Source organism: Myotis daubentonii, chromosome 1, assembly GCF_963259705.1.
Source record: "Myotis daubentonii chromosome 1, mMyoDau2.1, whole genome shotgun sequence".
Taxonomy (NCBI): domain Eukaryota; kingdom Metazoa; phylum Chordata; class Mammalia; order Chiroptera; family Vespertilionidae; genus Myotis; species Myotis daubentonii.
In genome coordinates, this window is record NC_081840.1 from 208,751,873 (window position 1) to 208,770,670 (window position 18,798).

The 18,798-nt window shown below is 39.6% G+C and overlaps 1 protein-coding gene across 8 annotated transcripts in view; it reads left to right on the forward strand.

The window, feature by feature from the left end:
* RBM47 (RNA binding motif protein 47) overlaps positions 1–18,798 on the forward strand; it is a 159,088-nt gene that overhangs the window by 120,137 nt on the left and 20,153 nt on the right. For all 8 annotated transcript variants that reach the window (XM_059672778.1, XM_059672797.1, XM_059672805.1 and 5 more), the window contains one exon: positions 4,835–4,959. The gene's annotated coding sequence lies outside the window, so the exon portion shown is untranslated. The remainder of the gene's footprint in view (positions 1–4,834; positions 4,960–18,798) is intronic.

The following is an 18,798-nucleotide window of genomic DNA, read 5'->3' on the forward strand; positions in this document are numbered from 1 at the left end:
CACAACTTCTACCCTTCCAGACACGGGTGCAGAAGCAAATGGATTCTTCCATAGAGCAGAATAGCTAAGAGCACAGAGTCTGGCCTCAGGACTCCTAGGTTGTTTTTTTGTTGTTATTGTTTTTTGTTTTGTTTGTTTTTTAAATATATTTTATTGATTTTTTACAGAGAGGAAGGGAGAGGGATAGAGAGCTAGAAACATCGATGAGAGAGAAACATCGATCAGCCGCCTCCTGCACACTCCCCACCGGGGATGTGCCCGCAACCAAGGTACATGCCCTTGACCGGAATCGAACCCGGGACCCTTGAGCAGGCCGACGCTCTATCCACTGAGCCAAACCGGTCAGGGCAGGACTCCTAGGTTTGAATCCCAGATTCTTCACTTACAATTAAGGGGCCTTAGCCAATGAGCAGCCTCCAGAATGAAAACAACCCTAGAATTTGCTTCATGGGGCTGTGGAAGTGATTTGATAAGACAATGTACGAGAAAAGCTTAGCACAGTGTGTGGTGCATAATAAGCACTCACTGACTGTCAGCTGCTATTGACACTATTAATATCATTAAAGTACGTAGCTTGTGAAGAAGCCTAACCTACCACATACATCATCTCAACTTGGTTTAGACTTGGGCTTTGTTCTGTTCATTTCATGGCGGACGCTAACTATGGCATATCGGGTAAGTTTTAGGATGCATTCCTTTTGAATATCATGGGGAAGTGTACTTTAAAACTCCTGTTGCAAGTCTAGCACTCTTTTAGATGCTTCTTTTCCCCACTGACTGATTTGCTATTGCACGCAAAAGCTGTAAAAAGAGAGACATCCAAACCATCTGGTTTCCTTGCTGCGTTGTTTTCATTCTGCCCTTCAGTGAGAAACATTTGAGTTTTTAAAAATTCATGAGTGATACCACACCAGTGGGCTAATTTTATCCCTAATGAGGTGTATTATACTTACTAGGATTCATGCTTTCTAGAAATGCCAGAAATGAAAATCTTAAAAAGTAATTTTTTTCGTTCTATTTCTTCATTTTATTCCTTGACACTTAGAAGTAGCATTTGAATAAAAACATCACTTTTACTACCAATGACAATATAAAAGTTATGTGCTGAGCATTAAAAAGGTAGTATAACATCGCACATTAACTTAAAAATTAAGCACCTACTGGGCGCCAGGAAGGGCTGTGGGACACAGGGTTTATAGTAGTGAGTCAGAACTAGATTTTACCCTAGTAAAGTGTACAATTGACTGGAGGGTATCACTATTATACCAATTATTGTAAGGTTAAACCATATAAAATTGCCAATTGGCTAGCATTTCTTTCCTCAAACGGCAATTTCATGTAATTCAACCTAGTGCTATGAGGGATTTCATGACGTTACAGGAACGTGTCTCGGGGACTCCAGGGATGACTTCTGAGGTTTAAGGATGAGTGTGAGCTGGGTAGGTAAGGTGGGGGCGGGGTGCGGGGGGGGGGTAAGTATGGGGACTAGCAAGGGTTTGAAGAGTTGGGAACAGCATGTGCAAGATGAGGTTGACAAAAGGAGCCAAAGTCTTCCTTATAGGACCTACTAAGAATATTGGACTTAATCCTACGTCAGTAGGAATATTGTTTAGAGGTTTGAACAGGAAGGTGATATGATCAAATTGTGTGTTTTTAAAAAGTCACCTTGCCTGCCATGAGAGCTACATTGATTGCAGTGGGCAAGAGCGGATGGGACAAAGTCAGCTGGGAGGCTACTGCCGGTATCCAGGCAGAAACTGATGGTTGGCAGTTTACAAGATGCTTTCAAATGTAAATTCATATTTTACCCTTATAACAGTTCTAACACAAGGTGTTGATATCAGCTTCAGCCACATGGCATGCCCAGGGTCAGATGGTGCTGGTGGCAGTGACCCTAGAACTCTGTGGTATGACTCTTGCCCCATGGTCTCCTGGGAGCTTTAGGCCCATGTGCCAGTATCTCTGAGTGTGCACAATTGGTTTCTCTTAAGAAAGGATTTGCTTATAAGGAACAGAATTCTCATTCCTTAGTGGTGGAGGGGGAGATGAAAGATTATTCTTAGCCTCGTTTTATGACTGAGAGTTGAGAAGCAAGCAGAACGTAACATGGAACTTGATATTAAATTAGAGCATCTTTTGGGGGGAAAAATACATTAATTAATTTTATGTATTTATTTGTACCCTGCCTCATTCCAAAAATGGATTTGAAACAGTTTTCAAAACTACATATGGTATGACAAGTAGAGAAGGTAAAAGATCAGGGTAGGCATATTAAGATGATGCCACAGGTGTCTTAAGTCCAACAAACATTTGCATAATCAACTTTAAGATTCACATGCCCCTCTCCCCCAATAAAAATAAACCAAGTGTCATGCTCAGAGTAGCTTTTCTTTCTACTGGAATCCAGAAAATTTTCCCCATTGGGTCTTCATAAAGACTCTATCGTGTAGTGAGCAGCACCCAGACCTGTTTCACAGAATGAGCAAGTGAACGAATTTACCCAATTCATGTCCAGAGACCATTTCCTATTAGTATGCCGAGTTTTGCGACCTTTGGTAAAAGTTTCCTCCACAGTAAAGTAAAAAATTTGGACTAGAGCTAGACTTCTCAAAGTGGGTGCCTTGGGGTACCTAATAATGTGACAGGAAGAATGTGAAGCCATAGGACAAATAGCATATGGGTTTTGCTTGAAGATTTTTATGGCAAAACAACATTGAAATTTTTATGAAATACATTTGGAGTTGTCTGGAAACATACAATTGAATCTACATGCTTCATTTTGGGGAAAATTCCTGTTTCTTGAATAGACATCAGAGGCACATCAATAACCCCCTTTCCTTTATGAAGATATAATACAAAACTATGTAAAACCTATAGTCTTGTTTATATATTAGTAATTTGCTTTCAATTCGTGGAGTGTACATGTCCATTACCATGACACTATTTTTTAAGGGAGGACATTTTGCCATTATGCAAAGAGAGACAACTCACAATTCTGCACAAATAATATGTTCCAGGAATGGTGCTTTATAAATATTTTCTCTGTTCTCCATACAGTTCTGTAAGGAATTATCTCCATGTATGGATGTGGAAAGTGAGGCTCAGAAAAGTTAAATAAATGTGTCTAAAGTAACTTAGCTAGTAGATGAATAGTGCAGGCGTCTAAGTTTTATTCTGTTGCCTAAGCAGGGTAGGATTAATTTCAGGAGCAGCTTGTAATTCGCACGTTTATTTTGACTTATCAAACACTGTGATGTTGATCATTAGGTGTTATCCAGGATACAGATGGGGGTGTAGGTTATATACTTCAGCAGTAACTTAACAGCTGTTACTCTATGATTTATTTGAGGGTGTGGTAGTTTCCCCCCCAGTAAATCATTGATAATAAGGATTAAAATCAGCTCCTTGTTTTGTTTTATTGCATGTGTTCCCATCAAGGCTTGAATCCCACTGAATGCTTTGCCAGTCATTGCAATATAAAGATAGTCAAGGCAGAATCATTTTGGAGCTGCGAATGTCTTCAGGGGCCATTTAATCGGCAGGTTCAAACTGTGGTCTCTGTAGTCCTAAAGGCCCTGTGGGGTCCGCTCATGGCTCCCGTGGATGATGGAGCAGAATCGGTGATGAGCTGGAGGGGTCTGCCATATCATCCCGCCTCCAGTTCAGCCAGCTCCTGCTTTTCGGTTTTGTTCCTGCATCTAGGCACATGTGTGATGGAAGAAAGGGTGCTATCTCTAAAGAAATAAAACAAAACAAAAGTTAAAAACAAGTTTGAAAACTACTGGTCATCCAACTTCTTATTTTCTTTAAGGGAACAAACTTTGGCTCAAATAGGTGAAATGATTTACCTAAGAACACAGAAAAAGTCATGGCAGAGCTAAAATTAAAACTATCAAACCATCATGTTCTACATTGATATACAATTATATTTATATGCAATTATATTGGTCAATAAAGTTGGGAAAATGAAAAAAGCATAAAAAAACTAGTCCTCTAGTTCCCAGACTGGTGCTGCAGCCACCGCGCCATATTGAATCTTACGCAGCTCAAGGAGGGCTCTCAGCTGTTGGGAGGGAACATTCTTAAAGTTGGGCTGATTATGTATCCAGATGTAAAATAAAGGTAAAAGTTTTGTGCTTAGGGTATATTTTAATGTCTCACCCGAAATACCCTTCTCTTGAACTTAAGTCTCCTAAATTTGAATATGTTCTGTATCATGACTTTAAAGTCTTTTATCTTAGGATCCCAAATCCTGTGGGATTCTCCATGCAAAGAACATTGTCAGCAGCGTCTCAACTACACATTTAGGGCAGAAAACCAAGTCACTTTCACAGCAACTCTCTTCAGTTGGCAGTGCTGGTGGTGGTTGTTTCAGTGGTGCTGAGATCCTCCCTGGATTCACAGGATAGAGTGTGATGATCTGTCAGTGATGAGTAGCAGAGCCCCCCAAATGGGGAGGGGCAGCCCATGAGCTAGATTTACCCGCCCTGTAGTGACCCACCTCACTTATTAAGGGTCTATAAGCATACAATATAGACTATATCTATATTCCTTCCTAAACATATATTGTTCATCTTGAAGTCATGAGTGCTCTAAAGAAGGGAGAGGGGGAAATACAAGAAATGGAAGAAATTGGTCATCTTCTTATTATGATCCCGTTCAAGGACAGGAAGAAGGAAAGGGGTTGCATTTCTTGGTTTGTAGCTAACATGATAGAGAAATGATAGTCCATTTTCCTTTGAAAGAAAATGGCCCCAAATTTGTAATGCATATATGAAAATTATATTGAAATAGAAAACATTTCTAGCAATTTTTTTTTTTTTTTTACCCATAGGATTTGCTTCAAAGGGCACTCCAAAAATTGAACTGAGAAATCCCAAGAAAGCTGCCTGAATTTCCCTGTACATTCTTGGTCTACATCCTGTAAAGGACCAGACAAGTCAAATTGGTGGTTTTTTGGTGAGTACACCTGCTGGTATCCTTTTCTTCTTAAGGAAAACCATACTTTTTCATTCCTATCAATGAGGTATCTGCTGCTTAGACAATGTGCATCTGGTGTGTCGTTTTGTGGCAACACGAGTGGCTATACACAGTAAGTGATTTTGAACCCACAGTATAAATCCCTATTTCTCTGTTTAGTTTACATCTTGGTGGCCCAGGAGGAAAAAACTACTGCTGCTGTATGCATGTGTGAGCATCTTAGGAGAGATGAGGAATAATTATGTATTGCTTATAATTTGACTTTTATACCCACAAATAGAGATCAAGTGTATGTCAATTGGCATTGTCTTCTGAAAGGGTTGGACACAAGGAAGGGCCTTGGTACAAGCTACGGAAGACAACTGTATTTTCTTGAATAATTCTCACGCCTTTTCTCATTTGTTACCTCACCTGTCGGATGATGTCAAAGTAACTATCAGAACCGCTAACTCATGGCAATCCAATTACAACATATGGAAATACACTTCCACAACTATATAATTCACTACAGATAGGAGGCATTATTATTCTGTGGGTGATAATTTTATGTACACTATGGCAGGGATGGAAAACAAAAGATGTAACTGGTATCATCTTCACCTAGAGCTTTGCACGGCCAGCCCTCCCCAGTTGTAGCCACAGCCCTCACATAGAGCTGGAAGGTAGAGGCCATAGATCCTTGTATGTCAGGGAGGAGTCCTGGTGACACTTATGTGCCCAACAACTCCTCACGCCCCCAATGCAACCCAAAGCCCCTTCTCATATCCTCTAGGCTGGGATCTGGACTGAATTCAGGGACTTGGAGAGCCAAAATTTTTTTAATTATAATTTTTTTCTTTTTATAAAAGCATATTTATTAAAGGAAACCTGGAAAATAAAGAAAAATATAAAATTACTTAAAATCCCACATTCCAAAGAAACCACAATTAACATTATGGTAAATTTATTCCTTTCTTGTTTGTTTTTCAACTATTTCACATATATTCTAAAATACGATTTTACAAGATAAACCTAGTTGAGAACACGAAATTAATATTCTAGTCTACAACTATGCCATAATTTATTTAGCCATTTTCATACATTATGTTTGCTATATCACATATAAATATATACTATTACATTCATTACATTATGTTACAAATACCACTGTAGTGAACCAATTTGACTATGCATTTTACTTGTGTCTCTGATGATTTTCTTGGGGTAAATTTCCCTAAATGGAATCATTGGGCTAATGAGAATGAACACTGTAAAGCTCTTGATATATTCTAACTGTCCTCCAGAGATGAGCAGCCCATTACCTATTACATGTGTCCTCCCACTACATATGACTGTTCATTTCACTGCACGCATGTAATGATTGAGATCTATCATTTTAAGGTTTAAAATCATAAATATTTCTACAGAAGTTCAGGGAACAAAAGCCTGTTCCCTCCCCTGGCACACCCCAGCCTTAACCAGTATCAGGACTCTAAAGTAGAAGACAGGGTCATTTGATTGACATTGTACGTCAGCATCAATCTCTCAGATCTGTTTATAGGGAAAAGCATATGCGAGGCTTGCATTTATTCAGCGGGTATTATCACCACTTCTGTTCATTTCTATACTGTGTGCTTCAGGGGAACAAAAGAACATCTTTTCATTGTCTATGAGAAGCTTAATTCAGTTGGGAGTCCAAACAGCCAACTTAAAAATACTTGCCCTTGCGTAGGTCACTTACATTCTCAAGGCCTGTTCCTTCTTTTAAATGAGAGACTCAATTTGTCTCTATCTAAAGAGTATCTGAAGGGGTTACTAGTAAACAGATGTGCATACAATTAAGGCCATTCATTATCTAGATGTCTACACTTAACGGTGAACACCATAATGTGTTTTGTCACTTCTCAGGCAATGGACGCACATCAGTTTAGGAGAGAAAGTTCCCCTAGGAAAATTTTTCAGTATGGCCTCTAAGGTTTCCTCTAGCTCTAACATCTGTAATTCATAAATAACAGATAAACTACCAAAGGATGAGAACCCCAAAGCAAAGGAATGGCCAGTGGGCTTCACAGAAAGGCTTGTAAGAACCATGACCAGAATTTTAAAGGTGATAGAGTCTACGGTTCTGTCTAATCTTCATCCTCAGCCTGGTACCTATGGCCCGCCCGCCCCCCGCCCCATCACCCCAGCACACATTCACTAAAAGTCTACATTTGAAACACACCAAACATGTTTAAAGGGTAAATAAGCTTGTGAGCCCTGGCCAAATAGTTCAGTTGGTTACAGTGTCGTTCCAATACCAAGGTGGCAGGTTTGATCCCTGGTCAGGGCACATATAAGAATCAACCAATGAATGCATAGATAAGTGGGACAACAAATCATTCTCTCTCTCTCGCCTCCCCCCTCTTCTGTCTCTCTAAGAAAAAATGATAATAATTGCATGAATATTTAGCTAGCCTTCACCACCTACACCTGCCAGAAATGTTAAAATTGTGTGACTAAACTACTGAGCTATACCGAGCAATTTCAGGGAGACTAAGCCAAACTTTGTGAGAAAGTCTGTCACCTGCCAACTAATCTTTCTCTCTGAGGTAGATTGTCCCTTGCATATTAACATAGAGTACATTCTTCATAAATATTTTTTGGATTCCTCTCTACTCAGATTTTTTTTTTGCCACTTTGTAATACCGGTTTGGCTTTGTGCTTTAAAAAATATGTATTTACATATGTTGGGGCAACTTCCAAAACCTAAAAGCATGAAGGAATTGTAATAGTTCCCCAACTGGCTGTAATCTCAATCTTCGAACAACACAGACACTTTTTGACTATATTTCACACAGTTAAAAAGTCTCATTTGCTAATATATTGGCCATTTGTCTTGCTTTGCAATTTGAATTGCAAACATGAAGAAGAAGCTGTATAACCTATAACATCATTTTTCTAATTGATTTTCCCATCTTGTAAAAATCTGCATTTTTTTTTATTTATTTCATACTAGAGGCCCGATGCACAATATTCGTGCAAGAGCAGGCCTTCCTTCCCCCGGTTGCCAGTACCGGCTTCCCTCTGGCACCCAGGACCCAGGCTTCCCTCGCAGCCCTGGCTTCGTCCTGAAGGCCGTCCGGTCTAATTAGCATATTACGCTTTTATTATTATAGATAATCTTTGCTGGTTTTCCATGACTCTCTTTTTATTGTGGTAAAATATGTATATTAACCATTTTAACCATTTTTAGATGTACAGTTCTGAGGCATTAAATACATTCACATTGTTGTATAAATACCACCATCCATCTCCAGAACTTTTTCATCTTCCCAAATGGAAACTTTTCATCTTCCCAATGGCAACCACCTTTCTACTCCTTGTCTCTATGACTGACTATTCTAGGTTTCTCATTTAAGTAGAATTATACATTTGTCCTTTGGAGTCTGCCTTATTTCACTTAGCATAATGTTTTCATGGTTCATCCATGTTGTAGCATGTGTCAGAATTTTCTTCTCTTTTAAGAGAGAATAACATTTAATTGTTTATATACTACATTTTGTTTATCCATTAATGCATTTTTAAAAATATATTTTTATTTATTTCAGAAAGGAAGGGGAGGGAGAGAGAGACAGAAACATCAATGATGAGAAAGAATCATTGATTGGCTGCCTCCTGCACACCCCACACTGGGGATTGAGCCCGCAACCTGGGCATATGCCCTTGACTGGAATCGAACCCAGGACTCTTGAGTCCATAGGCCAATGCTCTACCCACTGAGCCAAACTGGATAGGGCCATTAATGCACTGATAGACATTCGAGTTACTTCCACCTTTTGGCTGTGTAGTTAATAATGCTTTTATCATGGGTGTACCAATATCTGTGTGAATCCCTACTTTCAATTCTGGGTATACACCTTGTGGTGGCATTGGTGGATCATATGGTAATTCTGTGTTTAAGTTCTTAAGGAACCACTGTACTGTTTTCCATAGCAGCTGCACCATTTTACATTCCCACAAGCAATGCACAGTTGTTCCAATTTCTCCACACCCTTGCCAGCGCTTGTTAGTTTGGGGATTTTTGTTTGTTGTTTTTTCAATAGTAGCCCTCGTAATGGGGGTGAAGTGGTATGTCGTTGTGGTTTGATTTGTGTTTCCCAAATGATTAGTGATGTTGAGCATATTTTCATTTGCCAGTTGGCTTTTTGGGTATCGTCTTTGGAGAAATGCCTGTTCAGCCCTTTGCCCATTTTTAAATTGGCTGATTTGTTTTGTTATTGTTGCACTGTAGGAGGTCCTGAGGTCTTCTGAATATTAATTCCTCAGGAAGGGTTGCCTTTCACTCTGCTGATAGTGTCCTTTGATTCACAAAAGTTTTTCGTTTGATGTAGCCCAGTTTATCTATTTTATTTTATTTTTTCTTTTGTTGCCTGTGCTTTGGGTGTCATATCCAAGAAATCAAAGCCAAATCCAATATCATGAAGCGTTTCCTCTATGTTTTCTTCTAAGAATCCTATAATTTTAGCTCTTTCATTTAAGCCTGTGAGTCAGTTTTTGCATGTGGTGATGGTAAGGGCTAGGATTATTTTTAAAGAGGCACTTTTCAATCCCACTACGTCCCAGTGAAGATGTGTATCAGCCAGTTAGGCACATGGCACATGTTGACATCTAATGTTCATTATTTTTCTATGCAGTGTTGGCTTTGGTGGTTTCCCAACAAACAGGTGAGACAGAGCTGAAGCAGTTGGGGAACCAAGAGCTGTCTCAGCTCTTGCAACTAGGATACAGCAGGGAGGCAGTGGCTGGGATCAGGACGCATTTTGATGTAAACATGCTTGATGAAATCCCCAGCAAAGGAACAGCAGAGGTCGATAGCGTTTTAGACTAGAAAGAAAAAAGTCTGTGTGTGATATGTATGCATATCTGTGTGGCAGCAGAGGGGAAGAGAGAGGACACACCACACGGGATGTGGCTGTGAATTAGGAGCTACAGTCAGTTTATTTATTTATTTATTTATTTATTTATTTATTTATTTATTTATTTATTTATTTATTGCATGAAAATAAATTCCGTTCTGTTTCAGGGAAACGGATCTAGATTAGCCACAGTAACGTTTCCAAACAGTTTTTCTAAAACAGCTATCCTAGTTCTCTTTTATTGTGGACAATGTCACGTGGGTAGCCCACCTAGCCTTCACTTGCAGAATCGAGTGAGCAGGAACTACCGGGCTGTGTAAACTGCCTCTCCTAGAATCGCCAGTTCCAAGGTCTGCGCCTGACCGGCTGCTCTCTGATGGGTTTGGAGATAGCCCAAAGAATATAACTCAGAGCTGCAGGATTCTTCACGTGAATTAGATTCTCAACACTTGAACACGGTATTCACAGCTGGGTGTCCCAATTCCAAATAAATTAGAGTTAAATCACCTCGGACTCTGGCTTCAGGACCTATGAGAACACACTGTGACCCAGTCCGCCCCTGCTTGGTTTCATGAGGACAGGCTTATGAGGGATAAACTCTGTTTGCTGCTGTAGGTCCTCATTTTCTCTTTGCCATAAAAGGGGATTTGGAGAAAGAGGAAATAGCTAAGCCAATTAAATTTTCTGATGCAGGTGGGATAAGATAAACCGTGCTTCCTAAAAAGACATTTTGCGAGACTGGCGTGGTATATTGTATTTCCCTTGAAGCATTAAAGTCATTTCACACTTTATTAACTCAAAGAATATCCAATATTTCTCTGTGAGACTGGGAATAAATGACTAGCTCAAATCAGGGACATTTTTACTGGTATGTTAGTTTTTCAACTGAAATATTAGCTCAAATGCACACAATGAAAGGACAGAGTACATAAGGCGTGAACAATCGTACTCCAACCCTAGTCCCAGGCGTTAATATACCTGGAAGCTCATAAGCTTCCTGGCGCTTGAACATTTCATTCTAAATGCTCTGGGTTCGGCAGGACTCTGGATATCCATTTTCTGTTCCTTTCCCTTCTAAAAAGTTTAGTCTACATTTCATGAGCTTCTTCCATTAATCTAGTTGTGCTTTCTATGTAACTTTTATGTAAATTTTCAACTAACTTTAACTGTCTAATTAATTTATAGAGACTGGGAAAACTGGTTCTCCTTCCTCCTCCCTCCCTTTCTTCTCCTTTTTAAAATAAATAGAACACCTCTAAATAGAACAGCTTTGTCTTTTCCAAATATCTGCCAATTCTACCTCAAAAAATATTATGAATTTAGCATTGAAGTAATTTGTAGTTGACAAACTCTTTTCCCATTCCTAGTTTTAAACTATATTACTACTACATTTTGTTCAAATGGTGAATGCCTGTTAAAAACTGCAGTGTGTGTTTTATTTAAACAATGATTAAAGCAAACGGCTAATCAGACAGTAGCATCGCTCTATTCCTATGCATTACTCTGGGTACTTATTAACCAAGGTCATTACACTAAAACACACACACACACACACACACACACACACACACACAAACAGGGATACTAAATGAGAATTTAAGATGAGAAAGAGAAAGAAAAAAAATAAGGTGGAGGAGACGAATGAGGAGGAAGGATGATAAGCAGTAAAGCTTTCCGCCCACTGAAAGGTGTGCGTCTTCCCCAGCTCTTCCACTCTGCACGCGAGGCTGCTTCCCTGGGTGGCACACTCCCATAGAAAGTGGGACAGCAGATAAATGAGTGACTTTATCGCATCGAGAACCTTGGATTTCATAGACAGGCATTTGTGACCTTCGCTATGACATTCTTAGTATCAGATTAATTTGTGATCTCCTTTCCAACTCATCAGGACCCACCACTGCTGGCAGAGAGCTAACTGCCCAGGAGGAGAGAAATACCAGGGAGAAAGGCTCCCTCCCAATACCAGGGAGTGTGCACAGCTCGAGCACTATAGTACCCAGCTTCCAGAAATGCCTGCGCGTAAAATGGCGCTTGGAAGATGCCTTTGGTCATCGTGCCTCTTTCCCTGTGGCATGAAGTCACTACCAAACCCCGAGACAGTGTAGCAGAAGCTAAGCATATGGATGAAGGCAAAAGAGTCATGGTGTTCTACAGCTGCCTGGCCAGGCCTGCTTTGCCAAGGAGGCTCTAAGGAGGTCCACATTTGCATCCAGTGTAGTCCCTCAGTGGTTGGTGTGGCTTTCCTCTGACACTGCTGGGTCTGAGCTCGGTGTTAGGAACGCCAGCTCCCGTACCGAGCTGGCCTATCCATTCTTTAATGGGCCCCCTTTGGTCATACAGACACACTGCTGGACAAGACTTAGAATGACTATTTGTACACAGTTCTGGATGCAGGTAAACCACACAAGTTAAATATAAACAGATCCATGAAAAAAATTTTCATAGCAATTTACTGGTAGTTAAAATGATGATAAAATTATTTTTATAATTGGATCCTACCATGTTTTTTTTATAAAAGACAATGCTCATTCATTGGTTCTTTCATTCATTCATTTCATTATTAACACATTCTTGCCTTCAGTGCTAGCCACAGGGGATACCAAAATAAGGGTCCCTGCCTTTGAAAAGCTTCGATCATAGCTAATAAGATAAACCATGGTGCTTTCATTTTCTGATACAGATTAAACAATGTAGAAGTGGAAATAGCCTCAAATATCTAAAATCACTTCATAATAGAAGGTGAATTTTACTTTTTCTGGTATTAAGGTACCTCTCTCAGATGACCCCACTTCTAATAGAGTCCTTTTCAGAAAAGACTGAAAAACAAAGGACGCTGATAAAACGTGCCAACATATTCACAAATACCCGTCGCAGGTTTCTTCTCAGACCAATGAATTCATACTCTTCCATTCTTTTCCATGTTTTTATATTAAAGAATTAAATTATTGGGTATTAGGTTTAACCTTAGCCATCCTTTTGCTAGAAGGACCTACCTGTTTGTTTCTCATTATATGTATATCTAAAAAAACATTTTTTTAAAGTCCAAATAGCACCAGGGAACAAAGCTGGAAAGCTAGGAAAAGAGAGAACAATACTTAAACATTTAATGAATAATAAGCAAATGTACTTCCTGGATTCGTTTCAAGTTGCATTTTAATGCATATTGTCTTTGTCTCCCACTGGAGAGTAAGTTTCCTTTTACATTTTTTTCTCATAAAGAGCCTATTATAGTCATATTGTCATGAAATATTGGGCTATTTGAAAATATTTTTAACTTCAAAAATACCCCACATTCAACTTAAACATTCATAGAAGAAAGTAACCCATGAGTTATTCAATGTTGAGAGTATTCCTGACCAAATGCTCTTTCACTGTAACTATTGCCCTGAGGTGTACTCGCCAATGAAATACAAGGACATCACATTAAATAGGATCTGTTTTTTCTGTGGTAGCAGATATTGTTGTACAGTCACAACTGAAATGACTAATATTAACCAACTCAAATCTGAAGGTCACACCTAAAACTGAAGCCAGTATTTGATTATGTCATTCTATTTCAGAGCCTTTGTTTGAGTACAGGCAATTTGTCATTTTTCTTACAGAGAGACCTGTGATATTCTTGTATACTACTATTTGACACCACCAGAAGGTAATAAAAGAACATATCCTTAGAGTATGTACTTATGTATAACATGGCATAGTAATAATAGACATACTAATACTATAGTACTACGTGCAAACTACCAATACAGTTTGCAGTTGGGAAGAAGAGCATTTACACATCATAGAAACTGAAAGCTTATCTTGGGGAAAGCTCACTTTCCAAGTCTGTTTTGGCATAAATTCAAGAAATCAGACAAATGAAAAATACCCTTTACATACAAAATTTTAGAATTTTTCAAAAGCTATTTATAGGCAGCTCTCTACTGTATATGGACTGTCAGAGTTTTGTTTTGTTTTGAATATAAGCAGACTCTACTGTCAAATATAAGTTAAACTAGAGACTATCACCCCAAAGACGAAGCTTCTTTATTAAATTATAATCCCAACTTTACTATTATCTCGTTGTGTTTTCGGCTAAGCACATGATCACCTTTGTTCTCAGTTTCTCCATCAAAAAAATAGGACTGATACTTTTGCATAGTATTGTGGTTATATATAGAGGCAAAGTATATACTGGAAAGAGATAGATAGATAGATAGATAGATAGATAGATAGATAGATAGATAGATAACTTGAATCATTCTAAATGACATGGAGAATTTCCTATGTAAAGAAATCCCTTTGCAAATTAAAAAGTATTTTTATAATAAAAAGAATCATACATGAAACTGCTAGTTCATATATTCAAATGCTGGCACATAAAATTTTTCTGAGAATATTATGCCCAGGTTTCTTTCTTAAACCTCCACTGGTAATTTTAATATCTTATAGTTAATAAACAATATTTAGGACCTACTATATTCAATGGGTAGGAAATAAACATCAGTGTGGGTATAACAAGTAGTATTTATATAATACAGAATTGGACAAATATCAAAAGGACATGGTATTTACTTTTCGTATAAGCATTGATTGAAGAATGCTTCATTATTATCACGCATTGCACATGTGCAGTATCTTAAAGCAATAGAAGGTGCTAGCTATATAAGTTCCCTTCCAGTTCATCCATAACTTTTTGGAAGTAAATTCTGTAACTCTTGAAATTATATTGTCAGGCAGAAAATTTGTCGTTCTAAGCTGTGACTATATACTAGTAGTTCTCTACAAAGAGAAGATCCTTGAAAGACATCTACTATTTTGACCAACTGAGATGATGGTGGTGGTGATGATGATAAAGAGATTCGAGCATTTGCTGTAGCCAAGTACTTTTCTAAGTGTCTTATATATATGATCCCATTTAATCCTCACATGGTGAAGTATATTATCACCATTTTATAGATGGTGAAACTGGGCTCGGGGAGATTGACTTGTGTGATGGCACTTGTTTCTCAAGTCGGGAAGCAGTATATGAAGGCAGGTTGTCTGGCTCCAAAACATGGGTGTGCAACCATCATCCCCACTGCCTCATCATAGTCCCAAGTCTCACTTAAACATTTGAATTATGTGGATTCTAATCCTTAAACTTTCCATTTAAGAATTTAATTCAATAAATTTTTACATCTAAAAAATATAAATTGAGCGTGTTAACTATGTTATAAAGGGCCAAAAATAGGTTATGGAAGAGTTTGCAGAACTCTCTGAAAGCTTAGAAGAGGGGTGGTGAGGTGCAGTGAGGCATGTGGTAGGAAGGGAAGGTTTCCCAACAACATTACTGTGGATCCGTGCTTGGATTTGCTTCAACTATAGCCACCAGTGTCCATTTCTCACTGGTAGTGGATTGCCTGTCAGCACTGGCCAGCCAACCCTGCTATCGCTAAGAAAATAGCAAAGACAGAGTACCATGGTAGAAAGAGCTGAGGCTTCATCATCAGTTTCAATTCTGAGTGACCTTGGCCAAGTTATTTGATCTCTCTGAGCCTCAAGCTTCTGATCTTTAAAATGGGGCAATAATATCTAACATTCATCAAACACTTACTAAGACACTAAGTTCTCATTAACATCGTCCATAGATTCTGCAATTTTAAGGAAAACGGTGTATAACAAAATCAATTTTACCATAAATTAATTGATATTAAGTTCCTGCCCATCTCATCAACATTATAACAAAACGACATTGAGCAAAACGATGTTATTCAAGGACCTGAGAGACTTGTTTTTTCTAAGCTCTTGGTAAATACTGTCTCATTTATTCCTCACAGTGACGCCTGGAGACAGTGATTATTAGTAACCACCATTCTCATTTTGTAGATGAGGAGGTTGAGGAACTAAAACTTTAAATAACTTACCAACATCATACAGCTACACAGGTGAAGAGCTGGGGCTTAAGCTGAAGAAGTCTGACCCTAGAGCATGGGTCTTTTGCTGTAAAAGGCCAGACAGTAAATATTTCAGATTTTACAGGTCTCATTGTCTCTGTTACAACGAGACAATTTATGTTTTTATTTTTATATTTTTAGATTTAAAACTTATTGAATTAAATTCTTAAATGGAAATGTTTAAGGATTAGAATCCACATAATTCAAATGTTTAAGTGAGACTTGGGACTATGATGAGGCAGTGGGGATGATGGTTGCAGCTCAACTCTGCTATTGTAGCAAGAAAGCAGCCACTAACGTGTAAACAGAGGGGCATGTCTGTGTCCCAGTAAAACTTGATCAGAATAGCCAGAGGGTCAAACTTGGCCCACTGGTGGTAGTTTGCTGATCCCCCACTCCAGAGTCCACATTTTAAACTTGAACTCATAGAGATGTCATAAAAATCAGATAACTATCCTATCCTTATGGTGTTTTATACATATAGTAAGAGCTCAAAAATGGTAGCTATCTAACTCAAAGAGCTTTTAAACTGTACACTAGGAAACTCTTCGAGAGATTATTTCTAGTCTATCTCCTTCCCACCAAGGAGAACTGTGTTTAACTCATCTCTGCTCTTAGTGCCACTCTCTTCTTAGCACATGAGTGAAATACAGTGTGGACATGCCATGGGACAGTGCTAAACAATTGCAGTCAGCAGACTGGCTCCTATGGATGCTCAATCACATGGATTTTTATTTTCGTAATTTAATTCATTCATTCATTAAGGCATCATTGCTTATGTATTATGTTTGCAATAATGTGACATGACATAATGCGCGCCTAAGTGCAGGAGGGTACAGAGAGCTCCGCTCTTACAGATTTTCCATCTGTAAACATAATAAAACTAGGCACGTACAGATGCTCAGTCCTTGTCCAACTATTACAGCTGGGTCACTCCTTGGGTTCTGTTTTGACCCATGGTCCACTGTTGCCTTGGCACTCAATAAAATGTTTGCTGAAAGAACAGAGGTGGCCTCCTAGGGTTGAATAACCTTATTTGTCTGCCCATCTTAGGTCGTGGTGATCCCTCTGCACTGTCTCCCTCTCCCTTCTTCTTCATCCACTCTTGGTAGACTAGGACTGTGCAGTGGTCATCCCTGTATCCCCAAGTCCCTATCACAGCCTGCCATACAGCAACTGTTCAGTCAGTGTTTGAATGACTGAATGAATGAACGCACGCACAAATACTATTTGTCTATCCCAGTGGTCGGCAAACCACCGCTCACGAGCCACATGCGGCTCTTTGGTCCCCTTGAGTGTGGCTCTTCCACAAAATACCATGTGCGAGCGCGCATGTACAGTGCGATTGAAACTTCGAGGCCCATGCGCAGAAGTCGGTATTTTGTGGAAGAGCCACACTCAAGGGGCCAAAGAGCCTCATGTGGCTCGCAAGCCGCAGTTTGCTGGTCTATCCTATCAGACCATTAAGGGCTAGGGAGGTTGGTTTTAGTACAACAGTGAGTTGACTGTGTTCCAGGAGCACATTTTTAGTGACTATTCCTAGAATATCTAAAAAAAAGAACACCTCTGAATCTTCAATGCGGCTTTCTACATTATTGCAGAAACCAGCAATGGCATTTGAGCGAAGTCCAAGACTTTAAAACCAGATTGTCAGCAGTTTTCATGTGTCCACGAAGTCTGAACTTAAAGGAGGCACTTCTGCCGCTTGGCCGATCATTAGCCTGATTTCAAAAATGTGTGACCCAGGCCTCTCAGTTTGTCTGTGATGACAAATAAGTTCGACATCGGAATCCGTCTGGTCGGGCTTGATGGTGGCAGTTGTTTGGTTTGAAAAATTAAATTGGTAGGTTTTCAGCCAAATTAAATGAGTGGTTTGGCATCACGGAGACACTACCTTGGGCTTTTGAAAAGTGTTGCACATTTCTCAGTCTTGACAGATTGAGCCCATGCTGGGGGTGGAGAGTATATAAAATAATAACTTCTCTGACTATTTAATTTAGTATCTGCCATGTGCAAGTATGCAATCTGCTTATAGCTCCAAGACTTGATAGGATACTCTCAACAGTGAGCAATTATTGGTTGTCAAAATGGAGGACAGATGGTCCTGGCACCTAGGGTAGAAGGCAGGGATGCTACAGAGCACAGGACTGTCCCCCAAAGCACAGGGTTATCACACCCGAAATGTTCCTAGGGGACGAGGTTGAGAGACCCTGGAGTAAATGATACCTCAGATCCATTTCCAGCTTAAACTTTGGGATTTGATTAAATTAGATGTATCCGTGAAATAATTTTATAAATTGCGAAACACAGTCTACATTTAAGCTGCTATTATATAAGCTGCTTCTCCTCTTCCTTCTCCTTTCTGGTCAGCCTTTCTGTTCCTTGCCAGATTCTCAAAGGTTTAGGTCAGAGGAGCCAAAATAAGGGGTGAAACTGGAAATCTCTCCTCCCGCTCGTTCAGAGTTCGGGAAAACGTTAATCCAGGAGGCAGATGTGCGCCGAATTGATGGGTTTCATTATTTCCAGCATTACCCCATCAACCTGTTGAGAAAAAGTGTGTGTAATGCTTATTTAAAGGGAACAAGATAACAGATTCTCAACGGGTATTGGTTTGCTGCCAAACGCCCGTAGACAACCCCGTCCACCCCTTTCGGGCGGGTGACTTTATCCCTGGGAACCCACAGCGCAAGGCCTCGTTTTCAGGGATGTGTTGATAGAAATGTCTGGGAAAAGTGAGCCCCTTGGCTCTGCATCTGCTTATCAGACACAATCATTCATTAAAGGATATGCTTTGCCCTCGCGAAATCCATACAGGCATCGACACAGTTTAAAGCCCAGTAGGAATGAACTCGTCTCACATCAGCCAGGCGTGGGCAGAGGTATGGCCCAGAATGTCATTCATTCACCACCTCTGCACCCTCTCAGGATTTCACCCAAACCGGAGAGTCGTGGAAGGGTGTTTATGTGTCCCAAGGGCCGTGCCCTCCCATAGAAGGAGGTTGCTGGCTGAGATAGAAAAAGAC